General features: G+C 35.2%; 2 long non-coding RNA genes across 6 annotated transcripts in view; one reads left to right on the forward strand and one right to left on the reverse strand.

Moving 5' to 3' along the window:
- Positions 1 to 1,664, reverse strand: part of LOC135214569 (uncharacterized) — a 105,886-nt gene extending 104,222 nt beyond the window's left edge. For both annotated transcript variants that reach the window (XR_010314600.1, XR_010314488.1), the window contains exons 1-2: positions 1,444 to 1,664; positions 121 to 364 (exon numbers count right to left, since the gene is read on the reverse strand). This is a non-coding gene — a long non-coding RNA (uncharacterized LOC135214569). The remainder of the gene's footprint in view (positions 1 to 120; positions 365 to 1,443) is intronic.
- Positions 1,665 to 1,877: 213 nt separating this feature from the next.
- The window catches only part of LOC135215377 (uncharacterized), a 424,575-nt gene continuing 406,452 nt past the window's right edge, over positions 1,878 to 20,000 (forward strand). For all 4 annotated transcript variants that reach the window (XR_010314723.1, XR_010314852.1, XR_010314804.1 and 1 more), the window contains exons 1-2: positions 1,878 to 1,992; positions 6,230 to 6,299. This is a non-coding gene — a long non-coding RNA (uncharacterized LOC135215377). The remainder of the gene's footprint in view (positions 1,993 to 6,229; positions 6,300 to 20,000) is intronic.

Below are 20,000 nucleotides of genomic sequence, written 5' to 3' on the forward strand. Positions count from 1 at the left end.
TAGATAAACAACCCCCCCCCACCCCAGTGAAAATAAACAAAATAAACTTCACCAGAATTCAGGACTTTCTATATTTTTACGTATGGAAACCTGCTAACACCTTCACTATGTTAACTCTACCTCGAATCTGGCAGAAATTATGAAGACTCAGGAATATCCGGAGTTGCGGTATAATAGGTGACTTCATTAGCTGTCAGAACCGCTTGTTCAAACCTTCCTTGGTAGTCATGGCGTTCCACCTCATTCGTCTACACATTACAGATTTCATTTCGCAGCGTGCCTCATTCCAGCGTACTTGCGTCGTGATCTGTCTGGGTTTTCAGTGTTCATTTATTCCTAAACGTGGTCTGTGATGGAATTTATCCTGTCAAGAAGTAAGGTATTGTAATTAATATTATTATAATTTCGCCGTTTTATATATCAGTGAAAGAAAGCGATCGGTTAGCCCAGATGAGGAGCAAATACTAGTGTAAAAAGATTCCATGAGGAAAATATAAGAGTACATTATATATATATATATTATATATATAGTGTAAAAATATATCGATAACAACCACAAAGACTTTGTAAATACTTGTGATAAATGCACTGAAAGTGGCTGTGGTACAGCGCTGACGATAACCGTGGCAGAAGGAAAATCTTATGACGGCGACAATGGTATTTCTATATACGTAAGCATTTCGCATCGTTCGTCCCCACGAATACGAAAGCCACCAGGAACTGGGGCGTCAATTGTATTTCGCCGTGTTTAGTACGAGCCCCTGGGGATTAATTACAGTCGACTGAATAAATATTACTTAAAAACCTTGTTCAGGAGGTAAAACTGCATTGAAAAACCGCAACTGCCATAGTCTAGGCCGCCGTGGAATAGTAATATAAATCTACCAATGTGATAGGGTGTACGGTGACGGTGACATAGCTCTGATAGTAACAATGATACAAGAGGTGACAGTAGTGGTAGCTTTGATAGTAAAGGGATAATGCTGTAAGTAATGGTGTTAAATTATAAATATTGTGGTATTGGTAACTAGTACTATCACAGTGACAATGGTGGTGGAGTGATGATAGTACTGATGGTCTTGATACTTGCGATGGCTGTAGTGGCTGCCTTGATGATACTGGTGATGATGAAGGTGGTTCTCCGTTGTCACTGATGTCGCTGACGCCTGACGGTGACCCTGGTAGTATGTACGACAGGTAATAGAGATCAATCTGCCATTATCCGATGTTACGGCAACATTGTGACATGGCTGCCATGTTGATTCGGTCTTCGTGCCAGAGTTACCGGTTAGTGCTCTGATCAGTGCCCCAGGATTATTTTTTTTAGGACAATTAACGACATTTGGATGCCTTTTAAAACAGTATATTGTTCACTGCGTTTCACTATCACGAATAATCACAGTACTCAGTGAATTACAGTGAGTGAAATGAAGGAAAACTTACCTGACGACAACTTCACGTCAAGTGGGTGATGCCGGTTGTCCGATGGAGTTGAAGACATCGGGTAGTGACATTTTGGTAAAAAAAGTTATATAACGGGTAATATACCTTTGATTTCAGTTAGTGATATGCAATTAACTGTTTATGCGCGTGTTTGGCGGAGGCTAGCTTTTTCACAGACCAAAATTTAAACTTAAATGAGGAATCCAAGCGCCCTTGATGTGTGCACCGTATCAGTTACAACGACATCCACAAGTCAAGCGAGACAATTATTTCTTAATCACAGCGAGAACATTTTTTGAATTAGTTTTCAGCTTGCTATCAAATAAAACGGTGATTTTTTTTCTTTGTTTATTCTGCAAAGCCAAGGAGCCCCACCATTCATTTTTTTTATTGAAACTTCATTAATTTGTGGATGCATTACCGCGCCCAGGATGACGGCAGACGCTGTCTGCAGACGCCGAGTTCCTGTACTTGAACTTGTTTTAGTTTTCACCAACAGTGATTATTATAAGAGTGATCAAACTTTGTCTAGAAAGCAGCCTCGTTCCTGTGAGTGTCTTTCAATCTCTGGCATTTGAGTAAATACCCGAGGGTTTTTTGTTTTTGTTTTTATGAAGAGTATATTAATATGTTGCAGCCTTCCATTTGATGTCCAACGTTGTAGTCATCTTTTTTTTCGGTGATGTTGAGTTGAAATATCAATGTCTGATAGGCATATTACCTGTTTTACTTGACTTTTCCACTCTATAAAACTAGATTGAAATAGCAAGTTTTTATTGCGTGAAAAATACGAGAGATAAGGGTTGACTGTTCAGATCTCCTGCACGGTTAAATGTTTAATATGGATTAGGCCTAGGCCTATGCGCACGTACCAAGTAATGGCTCCTGTATATATATTTTTTTTTATTAGATCCATGTTTAGTGTATAAAGGGCAAAATGGACTTGTATTTATACAAGATATGGGAGAGTTAAGATATTTACATTAATGATAATGTTTACTTTCATTTATTCAAGTCGTTTGCAACATAGGCCTAAACTGGATACGGTTTTAAACTTGCCTTTGAGGAAGGAGCTGCTGAGCCCGAGAATATAGAACTGTGTAGGATCTTGACGAGTAGTAAGTTGGTTCTCTTACTTACTGTATAGTACTATTCGCGGTGTAAAGGTTAGTAATCTGTGATTGTAACATTTGATAATTGAGCGTAAACCAGGAACAAGGTTGGAAATACTTTTATCTTTTTATCTTACGGCTTCTGGTGATGTTCAGCCCCAGTGAGGCAACAGAATGGGCTTTTGTCACACGTTGCGAATATTTATACCGTACTGAGTTTCTTCTCCCTGCCATAGACTTTAAAGGTCCCCATACACTGAAAGTTTGTATGCCGATATAACGCTATCGCGCACGTCTCTTGTTGAGATGATGCCATGTCTTCGTGAGTCAACATCTTTTTTCAGACTGAAATCTGTGCGGAGATCGTTCTTACTGTCTGAATAGCGAGTGTGTTCGTCGATAACGACGATCGTTCTGGGACATGTATGAACATGAATACCAATATTCACATGTTATGGTTACCTCCAAGATCAAAATCTTAATAAGAATATTGCCAGTCGTCCATGCCTGGCCATGTTTGCCCACTATCTAACCTGCCGTGGGTACGAGTGACCACATTCATCCATGTATTTACATCCATGTCAACCTTCAGCAGTTTAACCATGCATTAGCCACGTATACGTACTTTTAATAGGTCAGCCATTCATAGGCATAAATTGCCACCATCTAATCTTGCGTCGCTCACATTGCACGGACATGTGTGCTTACCTTTAACAATTCCTGGGCGTGTAAGGTATGTGCACACTAGGAAACAGTTGCAAACCATGTACTATCCTATCCAGACCTCAGTTGTCGTCAGGATGCCTGTTGGTGAAGTAGCCTCTGTATTTTACTTGTAACTTGACAGTTTTAATGCACTCGAGGAAGGGTAACTGAAAAGAAAAGAATGGAGCATTTCACCCTCACACACATGCACAATGAACATATACATATGTACATATGTATAGATAAATGTGTACATATAATTATATACATATGCACATTACATATGTAGACATTTACATATGTAGATTTATGCACATACCGGTTTGTATATGTATGTATAAATACATAAGTATAGTATGTATCTATAAGAGTATTTATATCAATATGCATATATACATATACATATATAAACATACATTATACATGATTGGTATATACGTATATACATGTATACATATATGTATATATATAATTATACATACTTAAACATGTGTATATACATACACAGCATCACTAAATGTTTTCTATTCTGGATGGGAAATTAATATACGGCAAAGGTGTTGCAAACAGTATGCAATCTTTTTTGCAAATAGTGTTTCCTAGTGTGGACGGACAGGTTTGATGTTTGACGAATGGAAATCTCTTAAATCATATTCACTCGAACTCTGAATTTTCTCAGGGGTGGTGGTGACCCTTGTAGAGACATGTGGTACTTGGGATCTTTCGTTCTGCCATCCATATTCCAAATATGGAGAATGTGTTTTTTTTTTTTTTTTTTTTTTTTTTTTTTTTTTTTTTTTTTTTTTTTTTAAAGGCATTAAAGGTCTAAACCAAGAAGAATAACTGGAAGATAATAGACAATGCTAGTCAGTTGTAGAAGTTCATAATGAAAAGTAACTTTTTTTTTTTTTTTTTTTTTTTTTTTTTTGCACCTTGTAAGGAACCAAATTCATGTTTATTGAACGGTCAACTTTGCAGCGTCCCTTCGGCTCCTAGCTGCAACCGCTGTCACTCCTTCTACGGCACCTCCGTTCATATTCTCTATCTTCTGTCTGCCTTTCCACACCCTCTCGTAACAGTTATTTCAACCATATTTTTTCATCGCTGGAGATCCTCAACGGTCCCAGCACTTGGCCTCTGCCTTATAGATTGCCTTTCCCTGCTTAATGGTCTAGATTTTCTAGGTGTCATGGGAACTGAATTACTTAACGGAATATGCGATTTTTATTTTTATTTTATTTATTTATTTATTTTTTATTTATTGTTTTTGCTTCTTGAGCAGTTAAATAGAATTTTGAATTTGTGGTAATTCTATTTTCCGTCTCTTAAATGTTGCTCATCAGTGCACCTCACGCATTGCACTGTAGGTATTACATAAGGTTCTTTGCAGCGTTCCTTCGGCCCCTAGCTGCAACCCCTTTCATTCCTTTTACTGTACCTCTGTTCATATTCTCTTTCTTCCATCTGACTTTCCGCCCTCTCCTAACAAATGTTGGACAGTGCAACTGAGAGTGTTTTGTTCTGTTACACCTTTGAAACCACCTTTACTCTCAATTTCCTTTCCTGCGCTGAATGACCTCATTGGTCCTAGAGCATGACCTTTGAACTAAGTTTTATATTCCAACTCGTAGCCAGATTAGGGGAAAGAATAAAAATTATAAAAAAATGAGAACCAGGGTCAATAGGTCTACCTCTTGAAAAAAATAAGCTTATAGCAGCGCTTAAGGAACAGAATTCTAAATCAATAAATGTAAATCATTCACTTACCTTTTGTTTACTATTTTCTTCTTTTTATCGTTTATTGCCTCTCTTGAGATATCATTAGCATGCCTCTGCGTTGTCTGATACAGTAGGCGGAGATCACGCCAGATTAATTTCTTTGTTTTGCTGTAAAACTCAATGAGCAAACTACGCGTTTTAGGAAAACACTTATTCAAGATCTGAAGAATGTTTTTACGGGACGGGGAAACAAAAAGAAACCCGGCGAACGTATTTCTCTCAAGTTTCCCCCCTTTACCTTTAGTCTAATCTAATTACTATTCATAAATGGACCGGTAATTGGTATTCGAAAGCTAATTTAAAACACGAAGAATTTTAAGCGAAGCCTCGCCGTGCCCCTTCAATTAAGAGTTTTTGAAAATTTCGCCGAATGTAATGAATAGTCTTTAAATGAATTAGCACGTGTTTTACTCCGTTCGCATTCCGACCCTCTCTCTCTCTCTCTCTCTCTCTCTCTCTCTCTCTCTCTCTCTCTCTCTCTCCTGGTATTGGCTCATTTCTCTCGCGCCTCTTCTGCTCTTGCTGAATTGCATCCATACCTGATGTTCGGTTTGGGGCTGCTGTTTGTGTCGTCTGTCTAACGACCCAATGTGAATTGGGTCATTAGTGGTGGTTGGGTGTTGCTTTGACGCTTGCATGTCTTACTCTTTATCGACAGAAATTCACACGATACCTGCGTTTGTGTACGTACATACTTTGCATATATTTCAGAGTTTTGCGACTGTGTTGTGCCTGGCTATGTTGAAGACAGACAAGTTTTATTGTACGATTCGCTTATGTTTTTCAGTGGTTCTTAATAAGCCGTTGTAGCTAAACAAGTGTGCACTGTTACTTCTTTATTCAGAAATGCACACATTTATCTTTGCTAAACCTATATGTACTCTCGTTACTAACAACAGTCGACTCACCATCAGTCATAGAATTATCTGCTTAGGCTAACAGAGGCTTATTAGATTGTAACTGAACATACCCAAACCTATTTGCTTGCTTCTGTCCGGAATTTAACCCGGCTATCTTGCTGTTCCACCCAGCTTCCTAAGAATTACTTCATTTTCAGTAGTATTTTGACCTTTGTATGACGTATACATGCACTGAATAATTTAAGCTCGTAAGCAAAATGCTAATTTCTGAGTATTTATTGTACAGACTCCGAAATTCAGTATGATTTACCCTTACCTGTTCTGTTTCAGGGATGTCGTCATTCTGCTACCACTATCACGAATTCAAGAGCCCATGTTCACCTGTAATTCTGAAGACCCGGTAAGTAGCTGTTGCATGAACAACAATAACCAATGTCATTATTTTGTGTGTAAGTTATTGGTGTTCCTATGACGATAAAAACTCGTCTTTCTATGTATAAATGTATACGGACATATTTTATCGAATATCTGATAAAAGCCAAGCCCTTGAACCTTCCCAGTTTCTCGTTGTACGAGTGGATTTTGCGCTCGGCTACCAATCCGACGGTACCAATCCGGCGGTCTGGAGTTCGATTCTCGGCTCTGCCAACGCGGAGCTAGAGTAATTTACTTCTGGTGATAGAAATTAATTTCTCGATATATTGTGGCTCGGATCCCACAATAAGCTGTAGGCCCCGTTGCTAGGTAACCAATTGGTTTCGAGCCACGTAAAAATATCTAATCCTTCGGGCCAGCCCTAGGAGAGCTGTTAATCAGCTCAGTGGTCTGGTAAAACTAAGATATACTTTGAACCTTCCCGTAGGGGGAAGTGCCATCATTGCACCTGCTGTGGTGAGCTGTAGGCATTTCTTGAGGTTCTTTGTAGCTTCCCTACGGCCCCTAACTATATCATTCTGTTACCACCTTCATATTCACATTCTTCCAATCAACTTTCCACCCTCTCCTAAAAAATGTTTCATAGTGTAACTGCTAGGTTTTCCTCCTGTCACACTTTTCAAACCGTCTCGCTGTTATTTTCATTTCAAACTCAGAATGACCTCATGGGTGCTATCGCTTGGCCTTTCCAGTCCTAATTCCGAGCCCTTGAACCTAAAACAAAGAAGAAGTTTGTGTGTTTGTCTTATTTTCTCTTACCAAACAGCTGCACATATATGGAAATTGGCTATGTTAGTGGCTTTTGATGAGGAATCTTTTGCTGTGCATTAAAATGAGCAAGATGTGGCTATTAAGGCCAGAGTTTCAATTTTATAATTGTTCTTACCATTCGGTTTTCATGAATTCGGAATTTCCCCCATGCAGATGTAATTTTAGCTTAAAATGGCAAAATTAATTTTTGCCTCTTAGCATGCAAGTGGTGGCATGGAGATCGACTTTTCAAAAATGCTAATTTCCTTATATCTTTTGTTTAAGTGCGTACATCTATTTCCTACAGTTTTGGTCCCAATTGTTTTTAAATGAGACTAGGAACAGATACTTCATCATGAATTCATATTGGACTATCTCCATAGTTTGGAAATTATATGATAATTACTATAGGAGCCATGTCAAATTTTTTTTTTATTTTATTTTACTCTAGAAATTAATTTAAAGGGCCACAAGAAATAAGTACTTAAGGTTCTTTGCAGCGTACCTTCGGCCCCTAGCTGCAACTACTTTCATTCCTTTTACTATACCTCCTTTCATATTATCTTTCTTCCATCATACTTTCCACCCTTTCCTAACAATTCATTCATAGTGCAACTGCGAGGCTTTCCTCCTGTTACACCTTTCAAACCTTTTCACTGTCAATTTCCGTTTCAGTGCTGAATGGCTTTACTTGCCCCAGTGCTCGGCATTATGTCATTAAACCTATAGATCTATAGATCAATCGCAAGAAATAAGAGGCAGACTATTATGCCAGGAAATAATTTGAAAAAGAAACTGTTAAGTTTTACATAACCCTGTATTATTTGATGTGCACAATGAACTGTATTCCATAGCGGGATGGTACCGTCAGTATACCTCAAGCAGCGCACTATGGGCATTACTTAAGGTTCTTTGAAGTGTCCCTTAGATCCCTAACAGCAACTCATTCATTTTCCTTTACCTCCATTCACATCTTTTCCTTCCATCTTACTTTCCACCCTCCCTTAACAGCTATTTCAACATTATTTGCAGTCCTGAATGACCGATCTCATACGATCCTGCGTTTGGAGTTGGGCCTAAATTCCATCTTCCAATTCCACCAAATGACCTATTTGCTATTCATACAATTTTTATGCATAATATTTTATTCATATTGAAAGCATCTCTGTAGCCTAGGCCATTAGGATGGAACTGAAGCCATTGTATGTGATAGCCATGCCATTTCTGACGTGAGGGTAAATTTATCGCATGAAATTCAGTAGTGTTTGTATAAAGTTCCACATTTTTTCATTAAATGTAATGTAATGTGTATCCATATAACTATTTATTCAGGGTTTAAAAAGGATATTCTACGTAAACTGAATAAGCGTATGATTGTATGTATGAATTTCATGTATCAAGACAAACACCTTCAGCAACGAAGACACTTTATCTAATACGCAGATGGATTTTATAATATATATTATATATATATATATATATATACTATTATATATTATATATATATATATATATATATGTATATATATAATGTGTGTATACACATATGTATATATGTATGTATGTTGTAAGTATGCATATGAGATATTTGTATTAGCCAGGATTCGACCCTATGTCTTTCTGTCGTGACACAAAGATAGACATTTGATTAGTAAACATCTTAAAATTTGTACAGTAGATTTATATTAATGCGCGTATTCAGATGAAGGTTACGAGCTTCTTCATTGCATATGCAGGAAAGAATGTAAGTGCTGCAATAGCTAAGAGATAGAGAGAGAGAGAGAATGAAACCTAGAAAAATTTAAGTTACCAGATAACACTGCACTGAGGTTTTTAAGTAACGTCCTGAAATGACACCGACATCAGTTCTGCTCGTGAAATGCAGGGGAAAAATGTTTTCAGTTTTGTGGAACCACTTTCTCTGGAACCCATGAATTTGGAAAAAAGGCAAAACTAAAAGCTTCATTAATTTTGTAATACACATAAAGATTTGAGTTTCCCGGCCCTAGTAACATATTACTACGTAATCCGCTCTTGCCTGTGAGTGCTTGTACGAGTAAGTTGCAGTGTGGCCTAATGGAGATATTTTCAGCTGTTTACTATTTCATTCATAATTTAAGTATTTTTTTTTAACTATGTTCAACTGCGTTCTGGCGGGAGTTGCATCATTTAGGATATCCTGCAACTTCATTAAGTTTATATATATATATATATCTATATATATATATATATATATATATATATATATATATATATATATATATATTTATTTATTTATTTATTATTTATACAGTAATTTCATATAATATTGTGTATATAGTATACATATAATAAGGTATATATATATATATATATATATATATATATATATATGTATATATTAAATGTGAGTAGATATTTCATGAATCTACGGCACTAACAAAACTTGCATGCAACGACATTCCGCCTTCATGGCAAAGTGACTTAAGCCTTAGTACCAGTGCTGTCTTGCATTTTATATGAATCAAGATAACGATATTTGAACATTCCTTTCTCTCTGGTAACCACTAACTTGATTTGACAACTCGGTAAAGGCTTTTTGAAATACCTTGGCATCAAGATACTCCCTGTTTCGTACACCTGCTAGGAAGCATTTACTTCTTAAACCGAGTGACAAGTTGTCGTGAATGATTAAAATGCAAGTCATTGAACGGTAAATGGTAGTCAGTGCGTAGTACTGGGGTTTGAGTCACCTAGTCAGGAAGGTGGAATGTCGCTGCGTGCAAGCTGTGTAGTGATGTAGATACATGAAATACTAGTATATGTTAACTCACTGCGTCTTATGTCAGTTTAATATATATATATATATATATATATATATAATATATATATATATATATATATATGTGTGTGTGTGTTGTGTAACGTGTTCAGTTTTACTGTATATTTTTTATCCAAATCTGTCTATTTCATACTTTTTTCCTTCTCAATAATACTAACTTCACCATGGATTTAATGATCAGTATGGCAGACAACAGTGTGTGTGTATATATATATATATATATATATATATATGTATGTATGTATGTAACATATATATATATATATATATATAGATATATATATATATTATATATATGTATGTAGGTATGTATGTATGCATGTATAAATGAAGGTGCTGTATCATATATATCTATACATATATACTGTGTGTATATGTATATGTATATGTATGTATGTATATATATATGTATGTATGTATGCATGTATGTATATATAAATGAAGGTGCTATATATATATATATGATATATAATATATATATATCCATATAATATATATGGATAAACAAAGCTCTTAAGAAAAGGCTATAGCTAACTTGATTGGCTGTAGCTAAATCTAATTGGTGGGTGAGTTTTTAGGTAATATAAATTCGACGAAGAGGCCAATTAAAGGCTTCGAGTGTCTTTTGATCTGATAAGTGATGGTACCGATGTTTTGCGTCGGTTATTGTGATTTCTTAATGAGCGATTTACCTTTCAGTCTACCGTCATTACTGCTAAAGTGATCATAAGAATAGCGGCTGATTATGCTGCAAACTGAGTATTATATATTATTATCTGACGGAGCTTGCCAGTAGTGAAAAGGTATTTTTATAAAGCAGCTTTTCCTTTTAAACCCCGAATGTTTCTTATTAATTCGCTGGTTAAATATAGATTCCGTAATTGGACGTGAAAATGCTATAATAAGTTATTTTCATTATGCTGTTTCTTGGCAATGATCAAGTATGAAAATAATGTTTTTAAAATTTTTGAAGTTTGCGTTTTTGTTTTATTAATTTGTATTTTGTGTGACTTCCATATGATGTTAAGGACAAAGAGTAATTTACTATGTGAAAAACTACTACGTCAATCGTACGTTTTACTTACGGTACCTTATTCATGAAGGAGTTCCACATTGGCCAAGTGCATTTCGCGCTCGGCTACCATTCCAGCGGTCCGAAGTTCGATTCTCGGCTCGGCCAACGCGGAACCAGAGGAACTTATTTCTGGTGATAGAAATTCATTTCTCGATACAATGTGGTTCGGATCCCACAATAAGCTGTAGGTCCCGTTGCTAGGTAACTAATTGGTTCCTAGTCACTTAAAAATATATCTAATCCTTCGGGCCAGCCCTAGGAGAGCTGTTAATGAGCTCAGTGGTAAAACTAAGATATACTTATTATTCATGAAGGTTCAGATTCATTCCTTCTAATTTCCTTGTGTTTTTCTTTTCCAGACCTTGTCTTCATCAGGTGAGTCGTTTTGTACCGTTGTGCTATTGGGGTATATTAAATGTAATCTTTTTTCCAGGTGTTGTGGTGCTTTGTATGTAGTTTGTTGCACAAGGGCTTATTCGTCCACATGTAGGTGCGTTCATTCGCCTTATACATATAAGAGCAGAGGTGCGTTCATTCGCGACAGTTTACCATGAACATAGGTATACATCTCTTCACTTAATTCGTCCATGAGCGTAAATGCGTTCATTCATCTTATCTAAACATTGAAATATGCGCCTTCAATCAGCTAACTTGTCCACGGACTTAGGTTAGCTGCGTTCAATCATCGCATTTATCCAAACAGACATGAGTTCAGTTATTTTCACTTCCCTCGAGTTTTGTTAACAAGCGTTCAGTCATGAGTTCAGTCACTTCATTTGTCTGTAAGGCCCTGTGAGTTATGTTGCTACTTATTTCTCAGGTTCATGAACGTAGTTACTTTCAGCTACCTCTTCCGTGCCAGAACATAAATGCATTTATTCATCAGTCTCATTGGTCTGCGATCATCGGTGCGTTCACTCGTCTCATTCTTCCAAGAACGTAAATGCGTTAACTCATCTCATTCGTCTAAGAACATAATTGCTCTCAGACGCTTCTTTCTTCTATGAATTTAAAATTTACCTTCTGTGTGTCTCAGTGAACATAGATTCATTAAACATATCTGTCTTATATGGTCTTGTATTTGTACACTGTTATGTGTGCGAGATAGTGAATTTGGTCAAAATTTAAATAGTCCGTGGTTTTGAAAAGGTTGAAAATGCACTGTTGTTTTCTAGTGTCGGATTTTATAATTTTGAAAGAAACATAAATGGGTTTGGTTGCATGTATAATATGCAGTTTGTTTTACGCTGTTACCACAATTGAAAATTCAATTTTGAAAATGTGTTTTTGATGCTATAATTCCGTATTATTTTGATGATTTACATGTTCATTTTATTTGTAACGTTTTCCCCCTTTTTGCCGTAATTTCCGTGGAATATATTTGTGCATGACTTGTTTCAGTGTTTTTATATATATATTTGTTCTTTTCTATACTCCAGTAGCACATGGCACAAAACACATGCTACCCAGAAAGATGAATAGTGACATTCTAATTTTAAAAACTCCCAGTGAAAGAATGAAGAGCATTTAAAGTTCAGAAATAATCGCTCACAGAATAAGGAGTAAGGTAAAACTGCTGTATCGCAGATCACTAAACAGTTATACGAAGCATTGGGCTTAAATACTTTGCGACCTCTTTAACACCTTGAATGAAACGTGTATGCACATTCCGTCGGAGCCCAAATATATAGACTCTTGCTCCTTTCCTCTTCTTTTCTCCTCTTCTTTTCTTTCACGGGGGAAAATCCTGTTCCGATCCGCTGTATTTCACTTAAGGAAGGCGATAAATTCTGTCTCTCTTGTCGCCTGTTCGTTTACTTTAAGAGGGATTAGTCTGTCTTGAAAACGCGATATTTATTGTCTTGGTTTGGGCCTCGCAGTGTGATCAAGGTGATTGATGCTGTGAGGCATTGTTGCTCCCTTCGCACACACACACACATACATACATACATACTAATATACATATATATTATATTATATATATTTATCTATATATATATATATATATATTTCATATATATCCTATAATAATATATATAATATATTATATAATTATATATATATATATATACTATATATATATATTATATATATATATATATATATTAATATTATATACTATATACTATATATATAATTATATTATATATATATTAATATATATAATATTATATATATATATATATTATATATATATATATATATATGTATATATATATATATATATCTATGCATTATTATATATATATATATTTATATATATATATATATAATCTTAATTCCATACTCTTAATTTCAATGAATTAAAACTTTCGTTAGATGACTTCTTGGTATTTTGCCACATGACTCTTCATTTCTTCATCACAGTTTTTCGCGTATCTCTCGGTTTCAATTGCGTTAAGAGCCTTTCTGTGAACTGAATACCTGAAAATCCCATGTCTCGGTTTTAATTAACTAATTACAAGGGTCCTCTTTTTGTCTCTCTGGAAAGCATCACTTTCTCACCGTCGTCATCGGTAAAGGATTCCGTCATCGGTAAAGGATTCCACGAAGTAAGTTATCTGTCCTTGTTCAAAGTTAATCGCAATTTTCTCCCTCTTTTTATTTTAAGCAGATCTTGTATCAGACGACAGGAAGCCAGAAAATCCTGCGCCCAGTTGCTAATCCTCAGAAATCTATCGCCCACGTAGATTTCAGTTTTTTTTTCCTTTTTTCTTTAGTCAACTCTTAAGTTTCATTCCAAAAGTTTTAAGTTTAGTCATTTTTGCTATTTAAAACTAATTTTTTTTATGTGCATTTGTTTAACCCTTAAGTTTCATTCCAAAAGTTTGAATTTCAGTCATTTTTGTCATGTAGAACGATAGAGATTTTTTAGCATTCATTCAACCCTTACGTTTCATTCCAAATGTTTGAAGTTCAGGGATTTTGGTTATGTAAAACAATAGAGATTATTTTTATGGCGTTCATTTAACCCTTACGTTTCATTCCAAATGTTTGAAGTTCAGTAATTTTTGTTATGTAAAACAATGGAGAGTATTTTTTTGGCGTTCATTTAACCGTTAAGTTTAATTCCGAAGGTTTGAAGTTCAGTCATTTTTGTTATTGCCCCCCCCCCCCTTAAAACGATTCAGAGATTTAGAAGTGTGGGGCCCTTAAGCTAAGAAGATGAACTTCAGAAAAATAGTTTAAAGGTCTGAAAGCTGTAATTAAGAACGAAACGATCATAAATTAATCTAATAAAGTTTAATACCAATGCAAATCTAAAAAAAACATGGCCTTTATGACATATTTTCCTTAATATCAAGTTTTTACACTATGATTTTTATTTTGATAGCATTCCCTTGTTTCATTTTTCTCCTGGAACCAAAGGTCCCGTTTTTGAGGTCTGGTATTGATAAAATTGTCTGCCACTTAAATCACCGGAGCGACTCTGGACATGCTGGAATTTGCATTGTAAGTAACATCAAAGGCAGTTTATAATTCCGTGATTGATATAAATAGGTTTGAATTTATAAATCCCATTAGTGATATATATAATTATATATATTATATATATATATATATATATATTATATATATATATATATATATATCTGTGTGGTGTCAGGTAAATTTCTCGAAATCAATTGCGCGAAGGTAAATTTCTCGAATTCAGTTGACCGAAAAATAATTTCTCGGACTATCATTTTCTCGAATGTCAATTACTCGAAAACAAACAAGATAAATTTCTCGAACAACATCGAAAGTAATAAGCGCTAAAGACCAATTTATAAAGGAGGGCCCTATTAAGCATTCCAACGAAATATCTCGAAACACAATCGAAAGTACCCAATAAGCCCTAAAGACCATTTATAAAGAGGCTATTAGCATTCCAAGCGTAAATATCTCGAACACAATCGAAAGTATCCCATAAGCCCTAAAGACCAATTTATAAAGAGGCTATTAGCATTCCAAGCGTAAATATCTCGAACACAATCGAAAGTATCCCATAAGCGCTAAAGACCAATTCATAAAGAGGCCATTAGCATTCTAAACGCTTCTCATTCTGTTACAAAATTCTGAATTGAGTTTTTCCTGTTATATTTTTCTCCAGTAGTCTCAACACATCAAGATGGAAACAAAATTAATGATAGACTTTGAATTGGCCATGATTAGAGCTATAGAGCATGAATTTCCAAGGACAAAATGCCGTGGCTGATTTTTTTCATTTTTGTAAATCCATTTTTCGCAAAATTCAAGAAAATGGCTTCAAAGTACGGTACGACACCGATGCTGAATTGCTATTCAGGTTCGCTTGTTATCTGCGTTAGCATTTGTACCAGTTTCAAGGTCGAAGAAACATTTGAATATTTAATTGAAAATGAAGTTTTTCCCGTTGAAATTCAAAGTGCGGTTGACTCTTTTGAAGATACATGGATCGGGCGGCCGCATAGAAATAACCGTAGACATCAATATGTATATACACATATATAATATATACATAGTATACATATACAGATATATATATATATAATATATATGTATGATATATATAGATAGATATATAGATACACACACATAGTTTTAGAAATATAATTTCGGGCACGTTTACAGAAGAAATGTTCATGGCAAGACTTACTGTAATAGGGCTTGACGACTTTACCAAGAAAGTTACTGATCTTGTACTGTATATCGTAATAACGGAGGGAGCTATAGATTATTACTTCAAATGAATTTATGCACGTAGACTAGCCGATTTTAACAACAGAATCACAGGGAGAGACCTTTTAGAAGCGTAACAGTTGATAAAGATGGATGGAAAACAGAAAGTTGGAAATGAACGCCATCAGGACCAAGCTTATGGTAATCATAAAGTAGGCACATGAAATCCTCCATGAAGTGAATGTCTGCCTGCTGTAGGATTGGTGCACGAGGGACGAAAACTGTGGTTGAAAGAGATTTTGAGTTTTGAAAAAACAAACTATTTATTCAGGGAAAATTTAAGATAAAGGTGAAAATAACAGATATGTACTGAACAAGTGTACAGACCTCAACTGAATAAGCTAAATAAAGAATCCGCTTGCATTAGAAGCACTTCATGGTAACTTACTGACGCCAGCAATCGAGTGTGATTGCAGACATTGCTACATATTGTTGTAACCGGGAAGTGGCGTGAGCGTTGCTGGCATTTTCAGAACCTTTAAACATAAGACAACGGAAACGCTTCAATCTTTTCAGATGCTTAGCCTTTTGTTTGTGTAGGTCAGCCACTGTGGAGGCCCACAGTGCTTAAAAGTATCACCGAATTCCTTTTGTCTTTGAATCAGTAACCTCTCTTAACAGCTTAAAATTCAAAGGTTATTATTATTATTATTTTACTTAGGAAGCAGACCCTCTCTCAAGCATACTTTATTAAAAGTAATGGCTACTTCAGCAGCGTTACACTTGTAGAGATTCTTCTCTATTTTCCGAATAGCGGGTTTTTCCGTGCTACTTAAACAGGCTAGTAGACTTTGATGACTCTGGTACCATAGTTTATTTGTAAAATTCAAATATATACACCGATTTTGACCCTGTATTTAATCATAACCTCTATAGGCGCTCTACTAGCCTGTTTAAGTAGCACGGAAAAAGCCGCTATTCGGAAAACAGAGAAGAATCTTTACAAGTGTAACACTGCTGAAGTAGCCATTACTTTTAATAAAGTATTATTATTGTTATATTGTTATTATTATTATTATTTTATTATTATTATTATTATATATAACATGCATCGATTACTGTGTTGGTTTTTTTATATAGGAACTATAGTAGAGTCACATAAACCCAGCATCTGATGTCTAGGCCAGTCCCTTACGACGCAATCCTGATTGGCTGTGATAAGCCAATCACAGGGCTGGAAACTCTCAGTTCTTCTCTCAGAGAGTTCACATAGGCAGGATGTATGTTCCACCCCCTCTCCTGAGGGATACCATCCTTTCAAAAGTATCCCTCAGGAGTGGTGGAGCATACATCTTGCCTATGGTGAACTCTCTCGAGGAGAATGGCCTAGACATCAGACTTGCAAATATTTTGTATTTGCATCGACATAAACAAAATCTATTATTGTAGTAACTATCTAAAAACATTGGTAGAATAGTGTGTGTAATTATATATATATATATATATATATATATATATATATATATATATAATTACACACACTATTCTACCAATGACACATGAAATTGAAATTTATTTAAAATCTCACGCGCGCGCAGACACGCAAACAAACAAACGGACACAGACACTCAGAGGGAGGGAAAAAAGGGTGCAAGGCGGAAGGCAGAATCACTGTTGAAAATGAATTCGCGCAATAATTCTATTTAAAACCTTTTAATAAAATCGCTCTCTGCGCATACGGTTTTTTTATGGGAGCGGAGTAGGGCGTGCGTTTTTCACTCTCTTACCTTTTTTGCCTTTTTATATTTATTCCTTTTTAATTCAATCATAAACTTCCATCCCAACAAACGGTACCAATTCGCCAACTCCGATCCAATGAGTAAACTCCAAAGTTGAATTCTATATGGGTTTAAAATTCCATCAACCACGTCCTGCATTTTATTTTTTTATTTTTTCGCCGAAATAGAAGCGTAGATGGAACTGGCGATTTGTACTTCCTGAATAACAATTTTCTTTTTGCTTATTTACCCGATGTCGACGGCAGAGTGTACGATTATTATTCATCCCAGTTTTTATATCTGTTGTTGAATATTTTAGCAGGGGGCACGCTGTTGACTTTTCTATAACTTAGCGACACGTAGCTTTTACGTCAATGAATATGTATACTCTCTCTCTCTCTCTCCTCTCTCTCGTGTATATATATATATATATATATATATATAATATATATATAGATAGATAGATAGATAGTAGATAGATAGATAGATTATCTATATATATTCTATATATATATATCTATATATATATATATATATATTATATATAGATAGATAGATAGATAATAGATATATATATATATATATATATATATATGTATATATATATATATATATAGATATATATATATATGATAGATATATATATAGATATATATATATATATCTATATATATATAATATATATATATATATATATATATATATATATATATATATACATAATTATACATATATATAAAGGCGAATGAAGGAGGCAAGAAACTGGAAGCCTTGTGGAAGGCGCACCTACAATTTTTTTTTATTCAACAGTTAATATTAGGAATCTTCTCAATTTAGGAAAACTGTTTTTCTCCTAGAAAAAAATCCAACATTTCATTATCCGCAATGCTAAATTCTCCTTTCATTCCTCTTCCTCTTCTTCCTCTTCCTCCTTTCTTAATCATTCCTCTTCCTCTTCCTCCTTCCTTAATAGCCTCTTGCAGGAAAGAGCTTTTCCTTCTGTTGCAAGTTGCATGTTATCTTGGTGGAGTACGTTCGAAAGAAGTCATTCTTTTTTCTGGTGATCTTTCCGAGTCTCGTTTGTTGGTTGGTCTTAGATTAGCTCTAAATTTTCCTCTGTCTGACTGCCTAAGTAATACTGCCTATCTTGATCATGTCTTTGCTATTGCGAGAGCTGCGTGAATTTCATCGGTTTAGCTGGTTTTTGTCTCTTCTTTTTTATATTTTTATACATTTTTAAGAAATACCGAAAATTGTTTTATTAACGTTGATTTATTTATTTAAAAACTTCACCATTTCGTAAGAACAAAAACAAACTGCTTAAGTAATTCGACATTTTATTATTAAGCATTATATTTCGGTATGTTGAATTATACCAATGATGATCTGTCGTTTTTTTATGATTTTTTTTATATAATCTCCGTTTGTCAGAAATCCCGACTACATAGAAGGATATTTTGGCCAAACCCAAGGATTATCCTCAATTATAAGGAGAACTGTCCCTTATTAGTTGTCTGAAAAGCCTTAACTCAAGTGTGATCTCAGGTTATTCCCATGGAAACTGTTATCTGAAGCTTCTGTTTTTATGGTATCTTCTTAGATTTCACATGAAGAAACAAATTTTGGCTTATCTCAAATGCATAAGAAGTAAGGCAAATTCATGTCATAAAGTTGACAATCATTTTCTCCCTCGTAGTGTCCATGAGATCTCATGCATTTTTAGGCTCTCGAAGTCCTCTCTCATAGAACCTGTGACCTAACGAATAACGAATGTTCAGCTCGCTTTCCTTCACTTCGGACCGGGCGAAGAGGAAATAAAGTATGAGAGGAATAAAGTCGGAAGAAATATGCTCGCGAGGGCGAGTACATACTAGATACACACAGAAGGCGTGGAATAGTTGGGTCTTAATCTCCTCAAGCATACTTCACGTACGAAACGCATTAATTTTTCTCCTACCTTATCTCTGCTCACTTGCAGAAAAATAGCCAGCTTGGATTTCAGGTTTGAAGCGATAGGATCACCATTCAGTGCGCAGGCAAACAATGCCTTCAGTTTTATTCTTAGTAGCCGGGTCCTACAGACTGCATCTCTAGGAGAGAAAGAGAGAGAGAGCTTTTATTTTAAGATAAGTTCTCATAATTAGTCATTTTTCAGTGTTTATTCCTTTTGCTTCTTACTAAGAGAGAGAGAGAGAGAGCGCTTTTATTCGGAAATAAGATATTATAAATAGCTATTTGTTTAATGTTTATTTATCTTGCGTCTAAGAGAGAGAGAGAGAAAGAGAGAGAGCTTTCATTTCAAATTAAGTGTTCATAATTGGTGATTCTTTCAGCGTTTATTTTTCTTGCTTCTTACCTAGAGAAAGAGAGAGAGAGAGAGCTTTTGTTTTAAAATAAATGTTCATAATTAGTGATTCTATCAGTGATTAGTTTTCTTGCTTCTTACACACACACACACACAGGGGGAGAGAGAGAGAGAGAGAGAGAGAAACTTTAGAATGCAGTATTTATTGTAAGTGTGACTGAGAAACGAATTTTATCCTGTGTTATGTTTTATGACCTCCCCGGATACGACCGTAACCCTAAACGTCGCCTCGGAAC

This window comes from Macrobrachium nipponense, chromosome 11 (genome assembly GCF_015104395.2).
Source record: "Macrobrachium nipponense isolate FS-2020 chromosome 11, ASM1510439v2, whole genome shotgun sequence".
Lineage (NCBI taxonomy): Eukaryota > Metazoa > Arthropoda > Malacostraca > Decapoda > Palaemonidae > Macrobrachium > Macrobrachium nipponense.